The sequence below is a fragment of the Manis javanica genome, chromosome 6, assembly GCF_040802235.1.
Source record: "Manis javanica isolate MJ-LG chromosome 6, MJ_LKY, whole genome shotgun sequence".
NCBI lineage: Eukaryota > Metazoa > Chordata > Mammalia > Pholidota > Manidae > Manis > Manis javanica.
In genome coordinates, this window is record NC_133161.1 from 126,726,713 (window position 1) to 126,736,476 (window position 9,764).

Consider the following 9,764-nt stretch of genomic DNA (forward strand, 5'->3'; position numbering starts at 1 on the left):
CTGGTATGTCTTTTTTCTGTTAAATCATTTGACTTGCTGTTTATTTGTTTTTATACCTTTGGTAACATCCAATTTTTACATATATGGGAAGCTTATTTGAGGCCCAGTGTCAACCTGCTACTGTATTTTTACCATCCCATTGTATTTGATATACTTGAGTTATTTGTGCACATGTGTCTGTGTGGGCCTAGACTACACAGGGGAAACAATCTGTTGTTCTATATGCTCTTATCTATTTCAAAGAAAACTATCACAGAATCTATCATCTTTAATCTAGTATTTTTTGCTACAGCTTAGGCAATTTGATAGTAAATCTAGAAGAGAAGTTTAAACTGAACTAGATGTAGATAATAAATTAAACTTCTTGATAGTAAACCTAGACACTGACTGGTTATTGTGTTTGCTCTAGATTTCTTGTGCTGCACACTGAATCATAACAGAGTTAACAACCTAGACAACAACCATTTACTATCTCACAGTGCTTCTTGCCAGGAGATTGAGTGACTGGTTTCTGTCACTGATAAGGCCAAAATCAAGGATCTGTTGGGCTGGGCTTTTACCTGCAATTCTGGGGAAGATTTGCTTCCGGGTGCATTCAGGCTATTGGCAGAATGCAGTCCCTTGTGATCAGGGGCCGGACGCCCCAGTTTCCTTGCTGCCTGTCACCTGGTGATCTCTCTCAGGGACTAAAAGTCCATGATTCAAAATTCAATGTGATTTTGAAATATTCAGAACATTATCTTATTGTGTCATTTTATATTGAAAATCCAGAAATATTTATTAGATGCTTACTATGTGGTAAGTGTGGTAGTACTGTTCACAGTCATTGAAGGGTTAGTAAAGCGTCTTACCCAGTGTCAAATTCTAATGCATTAGTTGCCAGCTGGCTAGTCTTGTGAATTCCTGCTTTGTGTCTTAGTGGATATATTAATAGTATCATCTTATAGGGTCATTATATGCACATGATTTAAAAATCTTTTTAAAGTCCTTACCACAAATACTAGCATATTGTAGTAACTGTTTTCAATTATTGCTATTAAAACTGAAATTATTAGATACAAGACAAGAAAGATTTTACCTTGATATCACTGAGTTAATAGTCTATTGAAAAGATAAGAACCCCACTATTTTTAAAGCACACACAAAACTCCCAAAAAGCAAAACAAAAGAACCTCAGACTGCCTATGAAAGGGAAATCAAATGACCTGGCTAAATTAGGTATTGGGAATGCAATGTGTGACCTGGGGTATAGAATTAGGTTGCAGGAAAGATAACATAATGAAGATAGTCGTTGTGGAAATGGAAACATTTAAATTTGGCCTTAGTTATGTAAGAAGAAGCCGTATACCTTCAATATTAATAAATAATCAGCTTTGGTAATGGAAGCAGAGAAAGACTCTTAATACATATAATGAATGTGTTATGGTTTATTCCCTGTGTAGAAAGTAATAAGGATTCTTGTAAAACTTTTTGGTCACTGACCATAAAATCTACATTTGATATTTAACATCATATATTTGAAGCAATGTAAAAGAATATATTTTTAAAAGCACAGTTGAAAGGCCAAAGCAGGAGTAAATTAAAACCTCCAGAGTTTATTTTTACTAGCCTTGACCAGGAATTAGCAGAGGGATTTCCACAGGCATTGCACCAGTCCCTCCAGTGCCTTTATATATTCTTCCTGACTCAGTGCAGCTTCTCCAAGGACCGGAACGCTGTGCGTTGTGGGAACTGGCCCCCGCTGCTCACGAGTGCAGTGAAGGGAAAAGAGACAAGCAAGGAAAGCTCAGGTGCCTTTGACTTTTACCCTTCAGTTTAGTGATATAATCCCTGTTCCCATTCGGATTATGCTTAAAGTAAGATTTTATGACCTATTTATTTTACATATAATTTGAAAGCTAGAAACAAAGCATGAGAATTCTGTCATTTATTTTATTTTTCATTTATTGTCATGAGTACAAGAAGACAAGGATATCCCTTCAAATACTGACTGGAATTGATTGATACTAAATATGTGAGTTCTTCCTATTTTATTTTCCTTTCTCCATCTTTTTCTTTTTTCCTTTTTTATTTTTGCATGCTGAGCCTATGTAAAGTCATTGCTTGAATAGCTGTATAATCATTTATCTTTACCTATTTGCTTTCCAAGGTAATTATTTTTTCCATGAATATGTATTCTAAAAATACATCTGCTTGATGACTGTTTCTCTTAGAAGTTTTACGACTTCAATTGATGTCACAATTTGTCATTTTAATAGTTTATAAAACAACTTTAAGAGGTCTGTTCCATAGGAAAATGGAATATGAGAATGCTACCTTGAAATCCTGGTCTCAAACTTGGGATTGCTAGATGCTAGTTCAGGAGGCTAAGAGAAATTGTGGAGTCTTTTGTATTCTACTTTGTATAGAAAAGCAATGATTAAAAAGCTATAAAAGTTTGAAAAAATCAATTACATAAGACAAGCAATGAGCAGAAGATTAGAAAAGGATGGAAAATTAATTGATGATTTTGATAAGCTGATAAATGACTTATTAAATCACTGGATTTTATAAAAATTAGTTCTTGGCAGCTCAGAAGAATCCATGAAAACTATAATTGCTCATTTTCTTAAGAGGATATACATACCTCTGGAATTCGAGAGACTTTTTCCTAGACCTAGTATCAGAGAATGGCAGGCGGATCTGAACTGGCAACTCCATGCCTTGCTGGATTGCATCATAGGTTTGTAATACTTTGCAATAATCCCTGACAATTGAAATGAACAGTAACATAATGGGAAATTGTAAAGGCTACAGTTGGAAAAGTTCAAATTAAACAATTAACTGATATTTCTTTAACAAAGCTAGTTCAAACACATTATTAAAATTAAAATTACAAAATCACCTAAGTAAAATATAAGGATAAAATAATTATTTTCTTGATGTAGTATATGTTATTTTTCCTAATTATAAAGACAGATTATATTTTTGCTTTTTCCTCTTATACCCCCTTTTAGAGGTTATTGTAAGGCAGGGTGAACATTAGTGTCCTGACATCCCTTTAGGATGCTGAACCATGTAGATTTCCTTAATGAACTTTTTGCAGCAGAGATGATGATTTCAGGGAACCAGAAGTTTTACATCTGGTAGCATGTTATTGAGTCCATGCACGTCAGAGGCTGTGAACCTTGCTGCAGCACACCCTGACTACTTGGTGTCCTCTGTTATGAATCTATTGTTTCCTTCCATTACAATTAAATAAGAGCTAGTAGTGTTAGTTCTTCAAAACAAGGAACCGTGAAAAAGAGCAAATTATGAACTTGAGTTCTCAGTAATAGCAGCTGCTAGATTTAACAGATCATCTTGGAATTTATTTAAATCTATTCAGGATTGTAAAAGTATAACTAGATGTTGTATGTTGATATGAAACCAAATTCAGATAAAGGTGTCTACATTTTTCTAAATGTAGTAATTGAGGAAACAGTGTGGTAACTAGTGAAGACCAAGTTGTCAACTTTACTGAATTTCACTAAAGGATCATGGTTTACTTTTTATTTTGCTTAATTTCATTCATTGTGTATTGTGTTCTTAAAGCATATCATAAAAAGAGTTTTTAAAAAATAATTATTAATTTATGAATTAACTTATTAATTAATTAAGTTATGGAAATAATACTGAAATGTAATCTCTTTAGTATAAATAAATCAAAATATTGCATAGCCCTAAAATCCCCTTTGACCATCACTCCCTTCATTTCTGAAAAGCCAGTCTTCCCTTCCTCATCATTTCCTATATTTACAAGCACAGAGGTTCTCATAGAAACCACATGGTGTTCTATGGGTGTCATTTTTTTTAACATGCAAGTTATACTGTGACTATCTTTGTGCATTTAATTATTTTTGGCGCAAAAATATATCTTAGTGATTTTTTTATCATGGTAAATGTGGCTTATGGAGCCAACATTTAAATTTCTGTTTTGCTTTTCCATAATAAGATCATACCACTCCTCATTTTCATCGCCATGAAGGTATTTAGATCACTTCTATTTCCCACATTCAAATGTGTCTATCTGCAGTGATATCATTCTGAATGCTTTCTGCGGTAGTTTTGGTATGGCACTCACTGCAATTTTATATGGACTGCACATCAAATTTTATTTTTATGACACTGATGAGTGGGAATAGTATTTCATTCTTGTTTAATTTTTATTGTCCTGATTCTAATAAGATTGAGTACTTTTACATATGCTTTTGACCATTTGTAATTTCCTTCCTGTGTATTGCTTACTCAAATATTTTGCTCTTAGAATATTGAGTTACTTATCTCTGTATCATTCATTTGCAGGATTTACAAATACTCCAATTTTCACTTTAAAAATACTTGTTCTTATAGAATTTTGTGAAACAGTAATTTTAAGTGTTTTTTTATGAATTAATTTTTTGTGCTTTGCTTTAAAATGCTCCGGCTTCAGATATAAACCCATTCTACTTATTTTTCAGTTTCTTTCTAGTTTTGCTTAATACACTTGTATCTTTAACCATGTGGAATATAAATGTTTGTGCCTTTGTGAGCAGTATTCTTTTCCTCCAGAAGCAGATGTCACGTCCTAATACCAGTTACTTACAAACTCCACTATTTCACAATTTAAAATTTCAGCTTAATCATAGAATAAATTCAAATATATTTATGTTTATTTATTGTCTGTCTTCAAGACAAGCAATCTTTCTTTACCACCAACTTTTTAATTGCCAAAACTTCATGATATACTTTTCAATTCTGAAAATGGTTGTATGTCCTCTTTGTTTTTTCTTTTAAATAGTTGGCTTAACTCTTCTGGGTATTAACTGTTTCTGAATTTTGGAATCAGTTTTTCAAATACATGAAAACTTTAGTCTGAATATTTGTTTTGCCTTTGAATGTATTGATTAATTTGCGAAGAATTGACATATCTTTTTTTATACTGATCCTCTTTAAGCATAAACATGGTATATCTTTTTACTTGTTTCAATCTTTTTATATATTTTAATACAATTTTACAGTCAATGAGGGAATTCTATTTTAAGGAAAGAATAGGTAATGCACAGAGAAAAATATCTTTAACTCTTTATTTTAAAGAAATCACAACAAAGCTCAGAGAAATTGCAGTTGACATCTTGTTTGTGTGACACTTATATTTCCAGAGATTTTGCAAGAAATTAGACCACAAGGTGTTGACTTGAGGTTCATGGATGGAACTCATATCAAAAGTCCGTGAGTTCCCTAAAATCCTATTAAATGTATGCTAAATGGCCATTTTTCTAAGATAAATTCTAAAGAATATGAAATGAAAGTCATTGTTCAATGGCTATTATAACCATTCAAAAAGAGGTTGCCAAATTTCATCAGGTTATAGGGTTTATTTTTTTACAAAATTGAGCCTTGAGTTTTGTGAAACATTTTTTATTAAGTTGCCAAAAGAAAGTAAGAGATGTAGTGTAACATTTTGCACCAAAGAGACATGTTCTTTTAAAGTAAAATATTCCAGGACACAAGCTCATGAGTGTGTAGTAAGCCTGGCAAGGAAAGAAAGTGGTGCAATTCAAAGAGATGCAAGGTGATGAAACGGAGGAAGTGAAAAAGAATCTAAAGGTACAATTTGCACTCCAAGGATGCAGTACTGAAAAGGAGTGCCAGAAAGTGTGATTAGAGGGCAAAAATAAGGGGAACTCCTGGATTAGACTGGAAAGTGAACTGGGAAGTAGCATCAATTCCAGGAAACCATAAATGTCCCAGAAGCCCATACAATGGAGCAACCCTATCACCAATAATCTGATTGTTGCTCTTTCTCTCCACTAGTTTTAAAAAAACTGTTCATGAAAAGGATCTGAAGCCACTTTCTAAAATGCTCACCCAGACATCTGGTAGTTAAAATTACGAGGTCACTGAAGCCTGATGAAATTATGGGACTTTCAGGATTCAGCTGAGATATAGTCACTTGGAAGGACTGAGAATAATAGTGATCTCCCTGGCCTTGGAGAACAAAGAAACGCACTGCTGTTATATACAAGCCAAAGAATCAAAAGTCACTCCGAGGTGTAATACTGAAATTGTATCACAAAATTACCTGAAATATATGTTTAACCTTTTAAGTTTTCATCCTGTTGCTCATGGTAAGTCTGAGGCTTTGAGATTGATCAAAATTCCAATTAACTGGTGTTATTTGTGCTATTTTTCTGACTATATGACTTCTTTAATGAATTGTACTCTATTTCTGGGTAGAAACTGTGCATACTCTGTACACTGCTGTGCCCTTAGCACTAACTGATTGTATCATAAACAATAATCATCTTTATTGAATAAACAAATGACTTTAAAAACAATAATTTTAAAATGTTGATGTTTCAGGTATATTAACGGCCACTTCTAAATGATCAAGCCCGCAGAAGCAATGGGACATGAGAACATCACAGAATTTATCCTCCTGGGACTCTCTAGAGATGAGGATGCAGAGGTTGCCTGCTTTGTGCTTTTCTCACTTTGCTATACTGCAATTCTCTCAGGAAACCTGCTCATTCTTTTCACCATCAGGGGCAGCCGTCTCAGTGAGCAGCCCATGTACTTTTTTCCTCAGCTGCCTGTCCTTCATGGATGTCTGCTTCACCTCCACAGTGGCCCCCAAACTCATCACAGACTCACTGGCTCAGAGGAAGACCATCTCCTACAACAGCTGCATGGCCCAGATGTTTTACACCCACTTTTTTGGTGCTGCGGAGATCTTCATCTTGCTGGCCATGGCCTACGACCGCTATGCAGCCATCTGTAGACCCCTCCGTTATTCTGCCAGCATGAGCAGACGGGTGTGCTATCCCTTGTGGTGGCCTCCATTCTCGCGGCATTTATCCACTCAATCCTGCAGGTATTGGTCATCACGGTGGTGCCCTTCTGTGGCCCCAATCAGATAGACCACTATTTCTGTGACATATTCTCCTTGCTGAAGCTGGCCTGCACTGACACTAGCCTTCTGGTTATTGCGATCATCGCCACAACGGGGGTGCTGTCCATTTTGACTTTTGTTGCCTTGGTAATTTCCTACGTCATCATCCTGTCCACCCTGAGGACCCGCTCATCCGAGGGCCACCGCAAAGCCCTCTCTACCTGCCGGTCTCACATCACTGTCGTGTTCATGTTCTTCCTGCCCCTCATCTTCACCTATGTTCCCATGGCTGATTCTGTCAGTAATGACAAGGTGTTTTCCCTATTTTACACCATGAGTGCCCCCATATTCAACCCTCTCATCTACACACTGAGAAACACAGACATGAAGAATGCCATGAGAGTGTGGTGCCGACACAGACTGTTTGAAGGGAAATGAACTGCTGGTGGTCCAGCCCTTTGCTGGATCTGTTCTTTCCTCAGAATCGTCAATGTGAACAATAAAGCCAGTGCAGGGGTGATGTGCTGTCATCCAAGGTTGCAAGCCTTGAAGAGCAAGCCCTCTCAGTCGTTCATTTCCCGTTATGCTACTGCCCTGAACCTGTAGCCAAGGGAAGGGGACCAGACAACCTGCAGGTCCCTTCCAGCTCTGACCTTCTACCACTTACGTCTGGCATTCTGGAATATTCTGTGCTTCATGATCACAGGCAGAGTGGGTATTACAGTAATTTTGTCAGAGGACATTGTAAAGACTGCATAGTTGTGCAATTGTTCCCTGCTGTAGGACACAGATACCTTGACTGAGACATCTCTCATAGACAAAAAGAGGTGCTAAGCCCTCTATTTTCCTGAGGTTTCCATTGCAGTTAAAAAATAAAGCAATGCAGAAATTTACAACTGTTGTTGTCAATTTTAACACTTGCACTAACAAATCATGCTTCTAAAATAATGCAGCACATGTCTTTAGACTGTCCACACTATACTTAGAGAAACTGTTTTAAAGAATTCCTGGTAACCTATTGCTGGTACAGTCCAGGAATTAGAAGTTTCAGATTGGATGATGAACACCCTCTTAAATCCTATAAATGTGATTCAAAGACTGTACTTATAACTTCATTTTAAATTCTTCATGAGTATACAAACTGATGTTTTTTGTTAATAGGTAACCTAGAAAAGATCCCACCCTATGAAAGGACCTGAGCTCATGGAAACACAGAGCTGAAGACAAGGGCATTCTGGCTGCATTTAATTAATACTCAATGTACTGTATATGGAAGGCATATTTTGAGGTTTTCTTCCACCATTCAAACTAAAACCTGGTTCATAAGCTGGGATCATCTTTGATACATCGAGGAGTTCCCTTATTTGCATAAAAATACTTAAGTAAAAGGATAAGTGAGAACTGAGGCCTAGAGAGAGTTTTCACCAACTTTTCACATATGAGAAACACAGATCCAATATTTTTCTGGTGCTCCATCCCCTTGACCGCACCACTAAGAAATTGAAATGTGTGCACTTCGAGTATTATTGGTGACAAGAATGCAAGTTTTAAGGTGGGCAGTGCATTTACAGAAATTAGCCAAGGTTGTTGAAGGTTTCAGCAGTATTTTTTCTCTTCCAAAATGACCCTGATAGTGTACTGCCTAGAAGATTAAGGAACTCAGAACCTTAGGAGAGGCAGGAAAATAATGAAGTACACTGAAAACGAGATAAGAAAGACAATAACAGATCAAGTAATGGTTATGTTTGATGTTGGCCTGGTGGCCGATGCCTTCTGGTAGGATTATCCACTTCTGGAAGATGGAATTGAACAGGAATGTCTAGAGCTGCTTAGGCTGATGTCTAATTGTGCTGTTACTGCTGTGTATGTAAGTCACATTTTTTGGTAATGAATTAAATGTTCTCATTGTGTCGTCATGTTTACTATGTGGTTTCTCCCAAAAGAAGATGAGTCTTTCAGAAGTCTCTTTGAACATGCCTCACATTTATCTTCTGTAAACTCTCTTCTTATAATTTATCAATTAAGGAGAAGTTAAGGGAATCCTCCCAGGCATGGGTAACATTCTGCCCCTCCCTTCCTGTGTGCTCTCCATGGACAAAATAGTGAGAGACGGGATGGCTGCATAGTTAGGTATTGATGCTTTGAATTTTGTGTGCATAATGAAGGTTATGTGCTGTCTCTCATGTCCACTCTCTCTAGCTTGGCCTTTTACACTCTTCCATTTCAAGTAACGTGCACTAAAGGTATTAGAAGTTTTATCAGTTTAAGAACGTACCTCAGAGGGGAAGGCAGTACAGTTCAGAGAAGGCAAGTAATGATTCTATGGCATCTTAATATGCTGATGGACAGTGACTGTAATGGGGAATGTGGTGTGGACTTGATGGTCGGGGGAATCTAGTTACCATAATATTGCTCAGGTGATTTTATATTAATTATACCAAAATAAAAATAATTAAAACTGAAAATAAAAAAAACATCATAAAAAAAAAAGAATATGCCTCAGAATCCACACTTCTGCAACTCGACCTTGCTGTTCTTGGGTCAGCCAGATCAATAGTGCCATGTAACAAGCCATCTTACCTCTTGGGGCTCATACAATAAGCATTTAATTCTCACTCATGTGTCCATGGGCAGCTGGTGTCAGCCTACATACATTGGGCTTGACTGGCCTTAATTCAAGACCTCAGGGTGGGCTCAGAAATATGCCATGTAGCTGTTATTATTCTCCTGTATAAAGTGGCAGTGTTGTCTTAGTCTTGGCTGAAATTGTAGTGTTTGACCAAAGATTGACTGTTATGCAAGCTCAGCATCATCTCTCTCTCTCTACATTGTGCATTGAGTTTTTACACTAAAATATAAACAGTATTTTGAT

The 9,764-nt window shown here is 36.4% G+C and overlaps 1 pseudogene; it reads left to right on the plus strand.

Moving 5' to 3' along the window:
• Positions 1-6,406: 6,406 nt before the first annotated feature.
• Positions 6,407-7,330, plus strand: LOC140850141 (olfactory receptor 4P4-like; annotated as a pseudogene).
• The last annotated feature ends 2,434 nt before the right edge of the window (positions 7,331-9,764 follow it).